The 20,435-nt window shown below is 36.7% G+C and overlaps 7 non-coding genes across 7 annotated transcripts; all 7 read right to left on the reverse strand.

Moving 5' to 3' along the window:
- Nucleotides 1–5,527: 5,527 nt before the first annotated feature.
- Nucleotides 5,528–5,609, reverse strand: trnas-aga (transfer RNA serine (anticodon AGA)). The gene has a single exon. It is a non-coding gene; the product is annotated as a tRNA-Ser (tRNA).
- Nucleotides 5,610–6,573: 964 nt separating this feature from the next.
- Nucleotides 6,574–6,655, reverse strand: trnas-uga (transfer RNA serine (anticodon UGA)). Its single transcript has one exon. It is a non-coding gene; the product is annotated as a tRNA-Ser (tRNA).
- Nucleotides 6,656–7,952: 1,297 nt separating this feature from the next.
- On the reverse strand, nt 7,953–8,026 carry trnat-ugu (transfer RNA threonine (anticodon UGU)). The gene has a single exon. It is a non-coding gene; the product is annotated as a tRNA-Thr (tRNA).
- Nucleotides 8,027–8,298: 272 nt separating this feature from the next.
- On the reverse strand, nt 8,299–8,380 carry trnas-gcu (transfer RNA serine (anticodon GCU)). The gene has a single exon. It is a non-coding gene; the product is annotated as a tRNA-Ser (tRNA).
- A 369-nt stretch (nt 8,381–8,749) lies between these two features.
- Nucleotides 8,750–8,823, reverse strand: trnat-agu (transfer RNA threonine (anticodon AGU)). Its single transcript has one exon. It is a non-coding gene; the product is annotated as a tRNA-Thr (tRNA).
- Nucleotides 8,824–9,484: 661 nt separating this feature from the next.
- Nucleotides 9,485–9,566, reverse strand: trnas-gcu (transfer RNA serine (anticodon GCU)). The gene has a single exon. It is a non-coding gene; the product is annotated as a tRNA-Ser (tRNA).
- A 371-nt stretch (nt 9,567–9,937) lies between these two features.
- trnat-agu (transfer RNA threonine (anticodon AGU)) lies at nt 9,938–10,011 on the reverse strand. The gene has a single exon. It is a non-coding gene; the product is annotated as a tRNA-Thr (tRNA).
- Nucleotides 10,012–20,435: the final 10,424 nt, after the last annotated feature.

Here is a 20,435-nt window from a genome sequence, read left to right on the forward strand (position 1 = left end):
ACATGCTTTCATTCCTATCATCATGAAAAAGATATCACGCATACATCTCAGTATTTTAATTATTCAGAGAGTTGTAATATCACGAATGTAATGGATTATGTGTCCTGTCGGAGAAAGAGAAAGCCAGTTTAAGAAGCAGGTAGTGATTCACACACATAGAGCACATAGAAGATCAAATACAGAACAAAGCGTTTAACGTGCTACTTTAGTTACAATGGGATTTGAGAAACTAGTAAATTAAACGATTTTAAGATGAAGTTTATGCTGTTCTACTTTAATGGCAAAATAAACTATGTGATTAAAGTGGAAATTTCGAGATTAAAGTTGACATTTCGTGCTTTTTTCCCACTGTGTGCCTATTTTTTTTGTCTCTACTCTAATAAGCTTTCATATGACACTCAGACTTTGATATGTGACTTCTTTTTTATTTCGGGCACTGTGTGACTTTGTGAACTTGAGCTTTCGAGTTTCTCCGACACTCTGTCACTCGATCAACTTCCTTTTGTTGATTATACCACTGTTTAAACCAACAAATAGTACATTTTTCCTTTGCCTCCACTTGGTATTCGCTGAAATTCTTATATTTTCCCTCGTGCTTTTCCCATTGTCTTTTCACAGAAGGCTATTTATATTGATTAGCATATTCAAAGAGGTGTAATTCTGGGAGGAGTTGGGGCGGGACAGAAGGCGCGTGCACGTGCGTTACTTTTCACAATGATTGGGATTTATGTAGCGGAAGAACGTGGAAGTTTGTGTACGTACAGATTCCTGCATCTGGATTTTTCTGTGCATACGCACATTCCCGCTTTTGTGCTTATGCCATGTTATAGTATGAGTTCTACGCACAGCGTTATACATGAGGCCTCTGGAGAGTGATCCACAGAGGCACATACAAGAACTTAAAAAGATGCAATAAAAATTGAAAATGATCTTAGAAAAGGTTTCATGGTTTGATGTCATTAACAGTATGTACTGTACATTTCATGTTTCATAATGGGAAACACATTTTAAGAGCTATACAAAGAGCATCCAAATACAGCTTTTCTACATTGTAAGGGAGGATTGGGGGAGCTTATATTCTGTTGTTTAACTTCATCTGTTTTAATGTACATCTTAAGCCTGTCTATCTTTTTTTTATAAACCTGTCGAAACATTAATTGCTGCATTCTGTCACACTGACAATCCTTTTCCACTCTCTCCATCATAGTTTAGGGTGACTGAATAACCATCCAATTTGTAAAGAGGAAACTTCCCACAATATTAAGTTATAAACAGAAAATAGAATCTGGCTTTAATCATCCGATTGATGTAGGCTGTACAGTGCATTGATTATTGTTATATCAAAATGTAATTTATGAATTCATGAATTCATTTGATAACTTATTGCAATATATCATCCAACCTGTAATACGCCTCATGACCAGTGAAGATAAGAACTGTATTGGATGCCTGAAATGAATCCATTGTAGAAAATAAAGTATCACTGTGTGTGCATTCATGAAGGCAGCATGCTCCACTATTAAAAATGAAATAAACTTAAAAGGTTAATGGAGCTTAGCTATGTTTATACTGTATCAACAATTTTCCTTTGCAAGTCACTTCAGGTAAACAAAAAACGATCAGCTTTAGGTTTGATTCTGGTTGAAAGGAATTGAGTGATGTTTTATTTTTTTCTTTATGATGAAAAGAAAAAAGGAAGCTTGATAAAAAAGAAACGAAAAGATCGCTAACTGCAATCCTTTGCAGTGAAAAATTTAAATATATACTGAGTTTTTAATATTTAATAATTCCAAACAACCATACATTGACAAATCATGACACCTGTTATTGGCTAACTAAAAAGATTACAATATGCAAGCTTTCAAGGCAACTCTGTTTCAGGCAAGATCTTCTCACTACATCCATAATGGCTAACATGGTACAACACCCTAGTACTACAAACAACCATACAGAAAAGCTAAAGGAAAATGCTCCACAGAGACAGAGTTCAAACTATAGCATATGCTGTAAATACATTTCTGCAAATGTAGACATTCAAATTTTTTGACTTTCAAAGTGTCACAATATTATAATTTGAATATAAAAGATTAGACGTCTTCCAGACAGTGTGAACTAACACTACTGAAAAGTATAAGAAACTCTTTGTCTGGTTGTCAGATTTAAACAGATGAAAATACAAACAACACTTGTGTACTGTCTCGATCAGTGGTTTCTTTACATAGTAAATCTCAAATGCCATGTAAAATTACCTACAAACATAAGCAGCACAAATTTTAGGAATTACTTTAATAATAAAAAGTAATACTCCAGATTTTAAAGATACTGTGGAAACTTGGTATTGAACAGTTACCTCAGTCTTCACTTGTTTATATCAGTTTAGTAACTTCATCTTCAAACCCAGCCACAGGTGATGTACAAACCAGTGTGTTTCTTCATGCTGGTCCCAAGCCCAGATAAATGGGGAGGGTTATGTCAGGAAGGGCATCCGATGTAAAATTTTGCCAAATTAATATGTGGACAACAATACAAATTTCCATATCGGATCGGTCGAACCCCGGGTTAACAACGACTGCCACCAGCACTGTTAGCCAACAGGGTGCTGGCAGAAATTGGGCTACTGTTTGCCAAAGAAGAAGAAGGAGAAGAAGAGGGGGGAGACGTATCCGGAGACAGGAGGAGAGGAGGAAAGTAAAGAGAGTGGAACTGAGGGTAGGAACTTTGAATGTTGGCAGTATGACTGGTAAGAGAGTTAGCAGATATGATGGAGAGAAGGAAGGTTGATATATTGTGCGTGCAAGAGACTAAATGGAAGGGGAGTAAGGCCAGGTGGATTAGAGGTGGATTCAAATTGTTCTATCATGGTATGGATGGGAGGAGAAATGGGGTAAGAGATATTCCGAAGGAACAGTATGTCAAGAGTGTTTTGGAGGTGAAAAGAGTGTCAGGCAGAGTAAAGATTATGAAGCTGGAAACTGAAGGTGTGATGATGAATTCTGTTAGTGCATATGCACCGCAAGTTGGGTGTGCAATGGGTGAAAAAGAAGATTTTTGGAGCGAGTTGGATGAAGTGATGAACAGTGTACCCAAGGGACAGAAAGTGGTGATTGGAGCGGATTTCAACGGGCATGTTGGTGAAGGGTACAGAGGAGATGAGGAGGTGATGGGAAGGTATGGTGTCAAGGAGAGGAATGAAGAAGGTCAGATGACAGTGGATTTTGCCAAAAGGATGGACATGGCTGTGGTGAATATGTATTTTAAGAAGAGGGAGGAACATAGGGTTACGTAAAAGTGTGAAGGAAGATGCACACAGGTAGATTACATTTTATGTAGAAGAGTTGATCTGAAGGAGATTGAAGACTGCAAAGTGGTGGCAGGGGAAAGTGTAGTTAAGCAGCATAGGATGGTGGTCTGTAGGATGACGTTGGAGATCAGGAAGAGGAAGAGAGTGAGGGAAGAGCCAAGGATCAAATGGTGGAAGTTGAAAAAGGAAGACTGCAAGGTTGAGTTTAGAGAGGAGTTGAGACAGGCACTGGGTACACTGTAAAAAATAAATCTTGCATGTGTGAAAAATAATAATAAAATATAGCTAACTATACGCAAAATAATCATTACTTTAATTAATAAAAATGAGTTTTACCCTTTTTATTGATTATTTAGTTCTAATTCAATAAAAAAATTATGAATAATGTTAACTTATTATTTTTCTGAAAATGTAAACATTTTTTATATCTTATTCTAAGTAAAAAAACTATACTGTGAATTAAACACATTTAAGTTAAGTTAAATTTAATGATACTGCACTTCCTCTCACATCGAAATGTAATGACACGGCACTTCCTCTCACATCGGTTTCTTGGTCTTTACAACAACGCATTCAGCTGTAACGCTTATCCATAACAAGAGTTATTTTACTACGAATGTGTAAGTATAAAGCATATTAATTCCGTAATGAATAACTAGTATTTCATTTCGTATAGTTACAGATGTAAGCATTTGTTATTTTCACGAAACCTTTCCCTTCATGTGGGAAACATGGCGGGCAAGGTAGCGTCTTTCTAACAACCTACCTCGTTGGTTTGCTTTAAAAAGCAGGCACATTTCTCGGATAGTTACATATGTTCATATTTTTTTTTTATCGTTTAAAATTTTATTTTACACAGAAAAAGAAAATGACACTTTGAGATAAGTTTGAGAACGCTATGGCGTTTGTCCTAAACTACGACCTGTAAACAACATAAAAAGACGTTTGCCTAACCGTCACGGTATTATTTGACTTCTTATTTAATTAGTGTTCTACACAGGTAATGTATTTACTGGTTAATTTTTAATACTGTGATTTATTTAGCGATGTTTGATTTCCTACGTCCTATTTTATTTCAGGATTTTCGCTATCGCATACTGAGAAGTAGTGGAAAAGGCGGCCATTGATTTAAGCGGATATGTTGGCGTAAATGCAGGACATGTTTGAAGAGCGCCATCTGTGTCAGGATTTCACTCTCTACGTTTCCTTCCCGTTTAGCACTCATTCCTGGGACATTATTTGATTGAGATATACTTTTTGAAGAAAGTTTAAATAAAGAAAAGAAAATTTTCATTGACATTTGAATGTCAGTAATTCAGTAAAAATTATCCTCAGACATTTGATTTAATTTTCCTTTGAAAATACAACTCCGTTGTTGTGACTATCTGTGTATGTTCAAATAAATAAAGATATATGGAATTTTAGCATGTATTTGTTATACAGTCGTTACTGTCCAGCGTTGCATTATTACTCTTTTTTTTTTAGTACTGTAATTCAAATGAAAATCGGAGTAAAATAAACCATTTTTGCCACTACTTATATTTAATCAAACTCATTTCTTTTAGGTAAATTTGAGTAAATTAATAAATTAAGTTTACTCAGTAGTGCAGTATATTAAATCTACTCAGAAATATTGCTTGTAATTTGTTGCCTTATTTTTTTTAAGTACTTTTAACGTGTTATTTTTTACAGTGTAAATAAGCCAAGCAATGGAAAGGAAACAACAGAAAGAACAAAACATGCTCGTTTTAATCGTGAAGGAGCGAGAGTAACTCCCCAGATTCTACTGCGATAAGTAACAGGAAGCTGTCTCTGTTATCGTAGTAAAAATGCTGAATGTCACAGCCTGCTGTGTGGAGGCTGCTTATAATTTATTTTCGTATGTTTAAAAGTACACCACTCTAAATTGATTGTCCGCATGTCCTTTAATGCATGTAAAATCTGCCGTTGAAGTTCCAAGGGAATCCGTCTTAATTGTGAGTTCTTTGTTTCATAAAACCTCATCTTTACTTTTACATTCGCGTAGTTGTTTTTTCTTTTACACAAGTTCTCTCACACTTAGCGAGTGATTGAGCATTTTCTCATTCAACAAATTAATCAATTTAATCAATTGGTCCATTATTCAGAGACAAATAAAGGGAATCTTTGCCTACATAAAGATAACAATGGCTAATCTGACTGCTAAATTTTGCCTTTGCAGACACTCTTAATAAGGAGAAACACACACGTAGTCGGCAGGATTCGATCCTGTGCGGGGAGACCCCAATGGATTTCTAGTCCATCGCCTTAACCACTCGGCCACAACTACTGCACTCAGGTGCCAGTGACATAGCTTTAGGGGGTGCATTTCTGTTTTTTTTGTTTTTTTTTTTAATTTTCTCTTTCTTTAACTTCTGAAAATTCCTCGTAACTCCTGAGTCTATGGAGTGAAACTACAGTGGGCCCATCATGCTCTCATTTGTTACTTATTTCTTCATTTAAGTTTTCTTTTTTGGCTGAATTCTAAGTTGAGACACAAAATTTAACCCGAGAAGAAAGAGAAATAAGTAAGAAAACACAGGTGATACGATTTTTTAAAGAAAATTACGACGGGTGACGTGTAGTGTTAGAAGAGCAAAGCCGATTGTTTGTCAGCTCTTCTTTACTTCTCCTATTCTTTATCCTTTGCCTCCTCCGAAGAACGCAGACACGCATGATTTACTGATACCCGTTCTTATTAGATTCGTTTCACATTACAGTACATGTGAATTCTGTCATTTTCCACCCAGAATCATTATTAAATTTAAACCTTCAGACCCTGGCAGTGCCTTTCACCCATGGCACAGCAACGAAAAGAAATAAATGAGCTTTGTGTTACAACGGCCTTACTGTCTTCTTGTCCAAATTCAGACCGATTTTGATGCTTAATCTTTGAACACGACTGTTTTTGAAATCATTATTATCAATATCAGTATAGTTATGGTGGTCACTGCTGTGGGGGTTTACAACGTATGACGTTTGTACGGCAGCTGATCATTTTCTAGACTGCAATTAAATGCTTTCCTGCAGTCTGTGCTGAAAGGACACTTAAATTTGCACAAACGCGTTCATTATTTGTGCCGTGAATAGAAACTGGTAAGCTGTCAACAGAACGTGTTCTTTTGCTTCCCATCGATTGCAGTATCTACCACTGTTTTGTTATTTGAACCATGAGCTCCTGACAAGCTTTCCAAATTGTGTTTGCCAGTGTCAAGTGAAGGCTTAATACCTCGAATTTGCTAAAGTTTAAACCACGTAGTCGGCAGGAATTGAACCTGCACGGGGAAACCCCAATGGATTTCAAGTCCATCACCTTAACCACTCGGCCACAACTACTGAGGAGACTTACCCGCTAACGCGTCTGAATTCCTTCAATTGTCGAATCGCCTTTTTTCTGTTTGTCAATATGTGCTCTGAAGACATTTGGACTGGAGCAGGAGCGGTAATATTTCGGTCTTTTCCCGATCATCCTTATGGAGGCAGAGGATTTGAAGCGGTTCGATTATCTGTGAGATTAGAACAGTTAACAGCTTGTCTTGGTTGCAAAGTCAACATGTGTTAGCTACACAGCCAGACCCTGAGAAAGAAATCGAAGATAAAAAGAGCCAGTTAACATGAAACAAATGTCCATCTTTTTGTAATTAAGACACATTTGAAAGGAGAACGCACTTTCAGCAAGAGCAGCTCCACGATCAGTCGCTTCTGGAAAGAGAGAAGTTTGCCTTACGTTGTTTGAATCCAATGTTCAAAGGAAGCGCTCGATGAAGAGACAACGTTCACATAATCCGTGATGAGGACGATCAAGATGTCATCTGAAAAACACAACACACTCACGTACCTGAGAAAAGCAGTCTTCATCTTCAAAGGCACCTTAAAGTCATTTCTTCATCGAGGTTGTCCATTTTCCTTTTTCGACTGCCCTTAAAGACTTAAAAAATATACATAATAACCTACTAGTTCAGGGGTAGGCAACGTCGGTCCTGGTGAGCCGCAGGTTTTCATTCCAACCCAATTGCTTAATTAGAAACCAATCATTGCCAATCTCAGACCTTATTTAATTTTATGGCTTGTTAGTCTGTGTAATGTAAGGCTCTTATATCGCAGATTTTTTTCCTTTCCAAAGATATCATCCAAATGATATGAAGCCTAAAACAGATCATTTTCAGTCTGTCACATTTTTCTATTAAGTGTTTTATTAAATCAAACAGTGCATGATGAACACACACAGATGTAATTGGAAAAAAGCTAGCTGGAGAACTGCTGGCTGCTTTGTCTTTTACATCTTATTGCTAATAATGAGCAATTAAAACACTGAATGCAGCAGTTTAAGATTGAAATAAGCAATTAAGGTTGGAGAACCTTAACAAGCGAGACCACTAAAATGAAGCATCAAAATGTCACTTAAGCAATATGTGCTTCATCAGCAATATTTGAGTTCTCGTTAAGGAACTGGGTTGGAACAAAAACCTGCACATACTGCGGCTCACCAGGACCGACGTTGCCTACCCCTGTACTAGTTTATCCGGGCAGATATGCGGTAAGGTTTGAAAGCAGTCTAATTTAAAGTTCACTTTATCACCAATTGAGCTGTGCGTGTACTGTTGAAGAGAAACAGAAGGATACAGAGTGAAGTAGGCACCGCTGAGATTTGAACTCAGGATCTCCTGTTTACAAGACAGGCGCTTTAACCAGCTAAGCCACGGCGCCCCACATGTGATACTTACTGGCCAACTTTCCATTTCACTCTGTAAAACAGAAGGCTTAGGGCAGAATACTTCGATTCTGAACTATGGACAAAGATACTGCAGGTGAGCATCAGTTGTTGCTCGGATTGAGAAATTCCCATAAGAGGCAATCGTTGCTTTTAGATGGAGTTGGGATCATTTGCGGAAAGCAGCGTCAGAATAGTTTCTTCTTGAAACTGAGCTGCTAGCACTGATAGGTGCAGAAACTATAATACACTGTAAGATTTAAATTTACGACAAGGGTGGGATTTGAACCCACGTGTGCAAAGCACAATGGATTAGCAGTCCATCGCCTTAACCACTCGGCCACCTTGTCCCACGAAAATGGCATCTTTCCTTCTGTCCATTCCTGCTATATTCAAATTAACAGATCTGGTAAGGCTTAATGCCAAGATCTATGTTTAAGTACGCACACTTCATCTGCACTTATATCGTGATCAATTGTTCTCTCTCATTGCTGCCTTGCTACAGACAATCTGTTACACGTCAGGCAGGTAGGCAAGCAGGCAGGCTTTCGCTTTCCTCTCTTTCGTTCACTGGCCAAAGCATAAAGAACTAAAGCTGAGATCTCTGCTCCACCACCGTCTTCCGCACTGAAACGGACAAAACTAACTTGTTCCTCGCGACGTTCTCAGGCACATCCGAGAGCCAAGATGAAAACCCAATCAAAGGAGTATGACAGAGCAGGCACCGCTGAGACTCGAACTCAGGATCTCCTGTTTACTAGACAGGTGCTTTAACCAGCTAAGCCACAGAACCTGAAACTACAGAGAGTTTTTAGCAATGTGACCCTGTATTCAGAATCAGCGGGTTGGAAAATGGATGGATGGATGGATGAATGGATGGACCTCGTATCCCTAAGAGCCAGTTAACATGCAACAAATGTCCACCTCTTTGTAATAAAAAAAATTTTAAAGGAGAACGCACTTTCAGCAAGAGCAGCTCCACATATGCTTTTGGAAAGACGGAAGTTTGCCTTATGTTGTTTGAATCCAATGTTCAAAGGACGCGATCGACGAAGAGACAACGTTCACATAATCCGTGATGAGGACGATCAGGATGTCATCTGAAAAACACAACAGAATCACGTAACTGAGAAAAGCAGTCATCATCTTCAAAGGCACGTTAAAGTCATTTCTTCATGGGGGTTATCCATTTTCTTTAGTCGACTGCCCTTAAAGACTTATAAATAAATAAATAAATAAACATGTAAAATCTATTAATTTATCCAGGCAGGTATGCGGCAAGGTTTGAACGCAGTCTAATTTCAAGTTCACTTTAACATCGATTCAGCTGTGCGTGTACTGTAGAAAAGAAACCGAAGGACGCAGAGTGAAGAAGGCGCCACTGAGATTTGAACTCAGGATCTCCTGTTTACAAGACTGCAGAAACGATAATAGACTCTTAAGGTTTAAAGTTACGACAAGGGAGGGATTCGAACCCACGCGTGCAGAGCACAATGGATTAGCAGTCCATCGCCTTAACCACTCAGCCACCTTGTCACATGAAAAATGCATTTTTCCTTCTGTCCATTCCTGCTATATTCAAATTAACAGATCTGGTAAGAGTTAATGTCAAGATCTATGTTTAAGAACGCACACTTCATCTGCACTTATGTCGTGATCTATTGTTCTCTCTCATTGCTGCCTTGCTACAGACAATCTGTTACACGTCACGCAGGTAGGCAAGCCGTCGGGCTTTTGCTTTCCTCTCTTTCGTTCACTGGCCAAAGCATAGAGAACTAAAGCTGAGATCTTTGCTCCACCACCGTCTTCCGCACTGAAACGGACAAAGCTAACTTGTTCCTCGCAACGTTCTCAGGCACATCCGAGAGCCAAGATGAATACCCAATTAAAGGAGTATGACAACGATCAGGCACTGCTGAGACTCGAACTCAGGATCTCCTGTTTACTAGACAGGTGCTTTAACCAGCTAAGCCACAGCACCTGAAACTACAGAGAGCTTTTAGCAATGTGACCCTGTGTTCGGATTCAGCGGGTTGGAGAATGGATGGATGGATGGACCTCGTATCCCTAAGAGCCAGTTAACATGCAACAAATGTCCACCTCTTTGTAATAAAAAAAAATTTAAAGGAGAACGCACTTTCAGCAAGAGCAGCTCCACGATCAGATGCTTTTGGAAAGACGGAAGTTTGCCTTATGTTGTTTGAATCCAATGTTCAAACACTGTAAAAAATTATTTGTTGGTGTAACTTAAAAAAATTATGTCAAGTGGTAACAATCAATTGAATCAATTTTTCTTAACGAATATTTTTGTATAATATTAACCCATTTTTTTGTGTCAGGTCAACTTATCAATGTTTAACCAAAGAAAGAATTTAATTTGAAGAAATGTAATTTCTCCCACTCAAAAAGTGGTATTTCCTTTGAATAAAAAACTGAAAATTTTAACTTTATGTTAATTAAATGTTTTTTTAAGTTAACTTATAATTTAAGTTTCATTCAACATGTTTTTTTAATTGAGCACATTTCATTAGAATGCCTCAAGAACTACCCAGCAATTGAATTAGTTGTGTTGTTTCACAAACATAAATGAAATACAGAAGACATAATAGCAAAACAGTTTTAGATTTATTGCTGAATATTTGCAACACAAAAATCATCATAATTTTTGGGTCATTTTCATAACATGTTCTGTATTAAAAATTTACAGAGCAAACATTACACACACACACAAAAAACATATGTTTTTACTAATTATATTTAAAACATCTATATGAAAAATTACATATACATATATTAAATAAATACATTATATTTTATATATTACATAGTATTCTACATATATGCAAGCTTTTCACAAAAATGTTTTTATAAATTACATATAAAATATCTATATGAAATTATATATACATATATTAAATACATCTTATATTTTATACTTATATATATAAGTAAAAGTCTTATATTATATAACATTATATAGTATACATAAAATGTGTGTGTGTATGTATACTTTACATAAATGTATTATTATATAAGTATAAGTACTCAACCTAACACAGACTAAGTAACAATAATTAAATACACAATTTCACATTTTGAACATATATCCACACACACATACACCTACATACATACATACATACATACATACTGTACATACAACCAATTGAACAATTTACCAAAGATTCAAGTAATGCAATACAAATTCAGTTTAGTTAATTCTGTAATTTTTTTTGAATAATAAACTTTCAAATGCTTTATTAGACTTAGTACAATGAATGCCCTCTTTCAAAACACTAATTAGAAGAACTAAAACACCACTACAACCTTGGTTAGGGAGATCAATACAAAATATCACAGGAGTTTAAAGACAAATTCAAAAAGCAACAAATGATATTCTACAAATAAACTGCTTTGTGGTGTAATCTTAAAACTTGGACATAAATATATTTATCGCCAAATTAATCTGAGCTGAGAAGCTTACTGCTTAGGTTCTGCACTCTGGGAGATTTCTTATTTCCCTCCAGTTCCATAAACACTTTTTGGAAAACTTCAAAAGTGAGTTTTAACTCTTTAGGGTATCTAAGATTTATTGCATACATTAGACCAAACAGTATTGGACAAGCTGCTGCAACAGACTGTAGTCCATTTAGCACCTCTACACCTTCAATAACAATGGCAACTTCTTTAGGTGTGTGAAAGGGTCCTTCACCCTCTTTACGGATGACAAATATGGCCATTTTGAGTGTCTTCATTTCTCTTTCAGCATCATCTCCTAATGTATCCTACAATTAAAAGATAAAGATGCACAAATACTCATCCATTATGATATAGTGAACTTTGACATAGATAAATAAACCCCATGAACCATTAAAGTATTGAATAATAATGTCTTATCAGTGTCATATAACAAATACGATCAAAATGGCAAACTATAAAGCAGTATATCTTGCACAAGTGACTATACAGACTATTACATCAGAATCATGAAATTTGGACTGGAGAGGGATTGTAGTAATCCGCAGGAACTCAGCATTAATCTTAGAGGAAAAGGATTAAAGTTAAAGAAATTAACTAACTTCAAAAATTCTAATATTTTTAAGATAAAACACTTTCAGGGAAAAAAGTTACATACCTCATTCACTTTGAAAAGTGCAGGCCATCGCTTCATAAAATCCTCCACCCTTGGCTGCTCCTTCACTACTTCGTGTCTTCTATAGGCAAATGTCTTTGCCATGAGTTCTCAAATGACTCTTTCATTGTTTCTTTTCTTTGCCTCTCTCATAAGCATTTCTCTATCCGCTTCAAGGCTTTCTGGTGTCTCACCCTGAGGTAAATCAGGTAAGTAGTTTGCCTCTGCCCTCTTTGCCTTTTTCACGTTTTTTGCTGGGTAGACACTGTCACCTTCCCTTGCCTTGTTTTTTACAGAATTTACAGCAAGCTCTGGACAACTATAAAGCTTCATTTGTGTCCGATAATTTCCCATTTTATATTTTAGCCTTTGTTTCCACCCAGAGCATCCATTATACGACCCAGGCTCTTGTAGGCAGGGGTGCTTCTTTATCAGGGCCTCGGACACCTCACAGAAGTTGGCGTCTTGTGGGTATGCTTTAAATCGAAATATCTCTTCTGCAAGCTTCTGCAGTATGTCACTTTTCATCTTTGAGCTTACTGTCAGTATCATTTTCTTTTTCCTATATTCTGCATTACCCTTTTCAAGTTGAAGTTCAGTTTCGTATGAAAATTGTGGAATTTGGAAAACTTTTGGCCATGCCTGTGTTCTGGTTGAAAGTGAAGAGATTACTGTGTCATCTGTGTCACCTGACATTACAGAGCTGCAGTCATCAAGTACTGGCAAAGGCGATTGAGAAAGCTCAGCAGTTTGCTCTGATTTCTCAATGTAGACCACTTTTATGGTGCTCAAAGCTTCAAGTTCTGAGGTTAAAGTTAAATTAAGAAATTCATTGAAGTCATTGTCCTTGTACTGTAATCTAATATCTTCTTTCAATTGAAAAGCAAACTGTACTTCATTGATGAGAGCATCTACTGAGTCAGGTATTCCATTTGGCAGGATCATTTTCCTGGCATCATCTATACCAAATATCACTCGAAGACGTGAACATCTCTTTCCAGACATGGTACAATATCTGAAAACACAAGGAAAGAGCAAAACATTTATTTTACACAGTTATAAAAGAACAAAAATAAAATCACAACACAAACAAAGTTAAATAATCACATACTAACTTACTTACTAACTAACATATATATACACACATATATAAATATTATTACCCTACTTTAAATAACTACAGATGTAAACTACATTTCTTTAATAATTAATAGTAAAAATGTTATATTGGCTATTAACAATGTTGTATGCATTTTACATGCTATTGATATATAATATTAACATTCTCTTATCCTACAAGATGTTCACTGACTGACCTATGGTGCTAATTTACCCTTCAGAAGTTACTAAGCAAGATTACAAAGGCATATGTAAAGAATATTAAGGCTTACTGTATATAAAAGATGACAAAAAACATTACATTTTCAAATAAATAAAATGTATTAAAACAATAATATTAAAACTGATTTAAAAATATTAAGCTTAAACTCTACATAAAAATACGTAAGAGTCCATTATACAAAAAATTAAACTGACGAACCTGTGTTTACAGCAGTCAAGACAAGTTGTTTATGCTCATTCAGCACTTCTATGGTGTAAACCAAAAAATGTATTATGGGGTATTTATATAACACATTACTCTAAACTCAAAATGACTGTATTCAGGAAATGGTTTCCTTTTAGCTAAATATCTCATTAAGGTTACTGTACTTTAATGTTCTGAACTTTTAACTATTTAACATTTACCATGTACATTTCCTCGTATTTTTAAACATTAAAAATGTATTCTACCTACACATGAATGTATCTTTTTACAGTGACTAGCCGCATGCCTTGCACTATATAATCATACAATGGGTATACATCCGTGAGTTCTTGGATCTCAACAAGTTCCAAATCTTCGGTGGCTGAAGCCATCACATTGAAGGCTCTGTAGTGCTCCATGTACCATGCACTTAGTTTTCTGACAATAAATGATAACTGCTCTTTAATAACAAGCAAATGAACAGTTTCACAAAACTCTGGAAGTCCTCCTAGGGAACCATGTGCAAGAATCATTCCAGTCTTATAGTTAATTCCATCATATGTTGCATTTTTGGTCAAGTATACAATCTCAATATTTGGATACTTCCTTATCAGAACTTGTGAAATATCCTCTTTCAAAACATTAATGGGAATTGGTGAAACACTTGAAACCTCTAGATGTGGCTTGGGAAAATGATTCATGTGCAAGTGATAAGCCATTTGGAACTGATGCCGCTCTGATAATGACAGAAGTACGTTTTTATAGCGCGTGTGTCTGATAACTCTCTTGAAGAAGCTATGTTTTGCTTCAAAACGCATAGTCCATAATGCCACAAGAGGACCAAATTGCCGAATAAGATAGGGATAATGCTCCAAGAAATGGTGCTTTGGTAAAAGACACAAGTCAGGAAATACCTCTCTAAATCTGACCATGTGCTCTGATATTTTTGAATCAAGACAGGCAATGGACTCTTCTGTATGAATGGGGGTAACAACAAGGTCTACAATGTCCTTTAAATCTGTTATTATTTCCCAAACTGGTTCATCAGAAGGAACCCTGTCTCCAACCAACAGAGGTAAAAATCTCAACAAACACCAATTCTCATGGGCATTACCTCCAACAGTTCTTCTGGCTGCATACGTAAGTGGCACAGTATGTGGACGATTTGTTCTGTCTGTCCCCATGAAGGGAAAGTTTTGTATTTATTGGTTTAGAATATCAAGTGTGAAATATTTCTTTGAGATAAATGTGGCAAGGCAGAGTGCGAGTTCTACTGGCACAATTCCTTCGAAAATGTCATGGACAATATCTGGTGGGAAACCAGTGACCACACTGAAAGAAAAAAGCCTTTCTGAGAGTATACAATCTTTTTTTACTCCATAGTAGCTAGGCAAAGCAAAGGTGTCCTTTGTGCATCTCATCACTTCTCGGGCAGAATGCACCAGTTCTCACTTCTTTTGTCTGAAATTGAGTTCTTTCCCCTTAACAAAATCTGCAAACTTATTTCCCTGAGAAATTTTCCACAAAACCAGCAATTCCATGGGCAGCCAAATTATCAGCAATAACAAAGTGCAATATGCCTTTAACAGTTTTCCCTAACTTTGAAATGAAGATACCATGTTGTTCTAAATTCACACGGTCATTTACAAAGGGTTCCAACACTTTTCCATAGCCATAATGTTTTACATCCTCACTTTTTATCAAGGCTGCCAAATAAACTGATGACAAGGAGGAGTGACAGCCTGGGGGAAGATTGCCTAAAACCCAATATACCCCAGTTATTTTGTGTTTTTTCTTTGAAGTTCCAAGAGGATTGCAAATTTCAAATTCATCCACATAAAGAATTAGTGAGATAACTGTGTCCTCATGCAAAAAAGATTTTTTTTTATAGGAGCTTCCATCAAAGAATGATTTATATTGAGGGTTTCCAGTACCAGTTTGTGGCTAGCCTTCATGTAAACCAAGAACCCTATCAAGTATAGGCTGGGCTGCTAGTATTTCCTGCAAGGACTTCAGTATAGAAATGAACTGAAATGTATGATTTGGTTCCAATTCATATTCTATTGGCTCAACTACACTGAAGTGTCTTTTATAATATTTCTTGCGTTTCCAAGAAGTTGAAAGCAAGCCACCATCTCCTACTGCCACCCGAAAGGGATTTGATTTGCACAGTACAGTGGCTAACTCCTGTATAACAGATTGATCCAAATGGCAGTTGTGTTTCTTTAAAACATTGAATATAAGGTTCTGTGTAACTGGTACGGACACACTGCCAATTATAAAACAAAGCTCATCAAGAAGTTCAGTAACAGCACAATTGGGTACAAGAAAGATATTCTCTAACTTTAAAAGTACTGAAGCTATTATTAGCTCGATATCTGCCAAAGAGTTATCTGAAGCCATTTGCTCACAACTTCTATTTGAATGATTGCTACACGTTACATTATCATCAACCATAGTCGGTGCCTCAAAAGAGTTGTCAACAGACAAGGTGTTTCTGTCAATGATTCCAGGTCTAAAATCATTTACTGACACTGGGCTATGCTTCCTATATTTATGGCTCTTGAACTTGTCATAAATATTTGTTACGTAAGTGCAGTCCTTAAACATACAACTAACAGTCTCGTGATTTTTCAGGTGTTGTCCTATGTGCTGAAAGTAGTCTCTCTCTGTGCAGAGATGATTATAATTGCTTATGTGGCACGTGTAGGTTGCAAAATTCCCTTCTTGGGATGCTTCCTGAGTTATGTGACATCTAGATAAATGGCTGTGCAACGCATTGCATGTTTTAAAACTACATGGACAATTCAGATATGTACAGGGGTACAAATGGCCTCTTCCATAATGTCTGTGTTTCAGTTTGTAATGTCCTAAAAGTGCAGATCTTCTATCCACAGCAATGCCACAGTCCTTACATTTCCACACTTCCATATTTATTGGTTTGCTGAGAAAGAGAAAGAGAGATACAGGAAAAAAATATACCTCACTGCTTGAACTCTGTCCACCTCTCATATTTCATATCATTATTTAAAATAGTAATGAATTTGTTTAATTTTGTTCAGTTTTTATGTTATGCAGCTTCACGGATTGAAAGTGCTGGGTTCTAATCTCAGCATGGTCACTGTCCATGTGGAATTTGCATGTTCTCTCCCCCATACCAGATTGGGTTTTTTGCTAATATTACCAAACACATGCAGGGAAAGTAAACCATCCACTGTGTGAGTGTGCATGAACAAGCCAAATGAGCAGCTATGTACTGACTTGTTGCTGACATATTCTGCCTTCTCATGACCTTGAAATAAATTAAGCAGGTTAGAGACTTTTATATTATTTTAGTTGAGGTGTTCTTTTGCCCTTGAGATCAGCAAAACCCAAATATGGCACAACTCTTGGGGCCAAACTGAGTCTAGATACAAACTGGTAGGTTTAGAACAGCATATCAAAGTATTACACAGAAAGTATGTTTAAACACTTTTTAAATTTAGTAAGGAATTTCAAACTTGCCACTGAAAACTGCAAACAATGGCACCAAACAGGCAAATTCAAATCTGGAGACCCTGTAGTCAAGAGAAAAATGAAAGTATACTTAATCAGTCATCTACACTTTGACAGATAACCACCATAAAATCAAAAAAGCAGAATAAGCTTGTTAACTGTATTAAAGAATTCCTCCTTTCACTTTCTAAAATAGACAACTGAGTCACGTCAGCTATTACTGAACATTTACAACTATAGTCTACTCAACATAAATGAGTTTGTAATGTTATTGTTACTATACTCTAATACCAACACCAATACGTCTGTGACTGCGACAACCAAGTCAGGACTTTTCTTTTTAATTTTTTTGCTTTAAAGTCATTCTGGTGTGTGTTGAGTCCAAAGTGTCTGTGTATATGTATTTAGTTATGTTCCCACCTTTTTACTTATCTACCGGTTTATATATTTATTTATTTAAAGAGCTTTAGTAAAAAGCCAAATTTCCCCCAGGGACAAATAAAGTTCTGCCTATCTATATTCATCATGACCTGATGAACTTCTAATTTTATTTTTTATTACTGGACACATGCCATTTCTTTTAATGCTTTTTGTATAATTAATTTATATGACACAGATAATTTTCTCAAAACAAAAACAATTTTTTGATTACATTTAAATGTAATCAACCTAGAATGGTCAAGGCAATAATATATGCCCATGCTTTGTCTAAAGACTTATGATATTATTGTATTTAATAATATTGGTACTATATCTGGATAATACTTAAAACCTGGGTTTGCAATTACTACATACGGTCATTTTTCAATTTCAGCCTCTGAAAAATTAAGAGGGCAACCCCATTAACCCCAAACAACTCGTCGATACAGAATATGCATATCAGCGTGATAGATATTCAAACGGGGATACCCCAACCCCCTACGAAAGCGCATTAGGGCCACGGTGAAGAAAAACAAATACGGACACATTGAAGAAAAAAAATATATGTCGAGAATAAAGTCGACATGTTGGCTTTATTCTTGACATGTACTTTTTTTTTCTTTTCTTCACCGTGGCCCTAATACGATTCTGTAGTAACCCCACCACACTTAACACTAGAATTACCAGAGTCTACGAAAAAACTCATAGATCCGGCCCACCTTAAAACCGTTCTCACCTCTCTTTTGTCTTCTAAATGTGCCGATTAAAAGGAGCAGCGAGCAGCCGGCTATTCCATCCCCCACCGTCGCAAAACGTTCACTAAGTTTTCCCAGCTCATGGCTTGTTTGATTACCTGGGAGTGACTGTACTGCTGGAGTTTTAGAATAGAAACAATAGATCACTATTTGGAATACATGCATTTCACGCGTGTTCCGTTTCTACAGTAATCTGTGTAAACACATTGCTAAAACAGAAACTTTTTCATATTTTAGTAATAAATGTTACAAAATGTAGGCATAAACTATAGAATGTGTAAAGCCCGAGTTCCTAAGATCAAATAAACACTTCCACAAAAGCTTCACACACCATGTAACAGCTTCCGTGGCGTAGCGCGCTAAGATTTGCCTCTCAGACCAAGTAGCTTTTCTCTGCCTCACAAACATGAGTTCAATTCCCTGCTGGGGATAAAGTGTTACTTCTTTTTTTTTCTTTTTAACCTCAAACGGACATAAATTTGTAAATTGGTATGCACTGTCAGTTAATGAGATCGTTATATTTTCATGTGGGATGCTCCTTTTAAAATATTTTTTTAACAATTAACATGAACAACTGTCCTTATAACTTATTTTTTTCAAGATCCATAACACACAGACAGACAGAGCACTGCGTAATACAGAGACAGACAGGCAGAGATATACAAACAAACAGGGAAGGCACATGTACTGAAAGAAAAAAAAATCAATATGCGCGTTGTTTCTGCAGCACTGAATGAGCTCACCTGGTCTAACATCACCCCTCCCCCGATCTGACTCTCTAAGTAACAGCGCAAGTACAGACGCAAACCAAGTGTAATCAAGAGTACTGGTTCGATCCCCACTCACTCCTATATTTGCCGTTTTCAGTAGTAAGCTGCTCTTTTTGTTAATATTATACAGTACACACATGCACTTGATTTGTGTCTGTACTTGCGCTGTTACTTAGAGAGTCAGATCGGGGGAGGGGTGATGTTAGAGCGGGTGAGCTTATTCAGTGCTGCAGAAACAACGCACATGTTGATTTTTTTTTTCTTTCAGTACATGTGCCTTCCCTGTTTGTTTGTATATCTCTGCCTGTCTGTCTCTGTATTACGCAGTGCTCTGTCTGTCTGTGTGTTATGGATCTTGAAAAAAATAAGTTATAAGGACGGTTTGCTGACTTGGAGCACCACTGCCTTACTGTGCCACAGAGACGCGAGTTCGATTCCCAGCTTTGAAGAAAGTGTTTTTTTTTTCCTCAAACGGACATTGAATTTATAAATTGGTATGCACTGTAAATCATTAACTTTAAAATGTTATTTCTGTTGATTAATTCATGCTTTTTTACTTAGAGTCAGAACTGGAGCTTTTTCAGCTTATTCAGTTTCTGATCTGACTCAAACAGCGCCAGTATAACTTCACACCCAACCTGACGCTGTTCGTTTTCAAATAATATTGCATTACTTCGACAATGTTTTCTGATTGGTACTATTCGCGTCATAAAATGATTTCTTCAAAACGTCACATATATTTGTCTCTTTCTTTTTTTAAAATGTGCGTTGTAGCACTCAGCAACTGGCCACCTGCATGTTCTTGCGCACACTAAATCAAACAGCGCTATATGCAATCATCAGATTCAAATGTTAACAGTTATATAGCACAGAATGGAAATCAGCAGTTCTTAGCATTCCACCTACTGTAACTTGCTTTCTTTTTTCTTCGGTTATAGTCTTGAATAAAAGTGCACTTGTTTTGTTATACTTTTACATCAACATATGTTCCTGTGTTTGAGCTACATGGGCATGCTCAAAAAATACACGTATAATGCCACGAAAAGTGCATGCAGACACTTCAGTTCGCAAGCATTGGTACGACAATGCAGTCACAAGTACACTGCAGAGCTTTAGCGCGTCTTTATGTGAAAACAGCATCAGATGGGGAGTGTCTGATGATTGCATATAGCGCTGAAGTTACTGCTCTTTACTATGCTTTCCTCTGCATGTCCTGGAGTACAAAAGAAACAGCATACAGCAACACGTGGGGACTGGCAATACTGGGGGAAAAAAACATGAGGTCGTATGTATCGTGATACACTGCAG

Source organism: Erpetoichthys calabaricus, chromosome 5 (assembly GCF_900747795.2).
Source record: "Erpetoichthys calabaricus chromosome 5, fErpCal1.3, whole genome shotgun sequence".
Taxonomy (NCBI): Eukaryota; Metazoa; Chordata; class Cladistia; order Polypteriformes; family Polypteridae; genus Erpetoichthys; species Erpetoichthys calabaricus.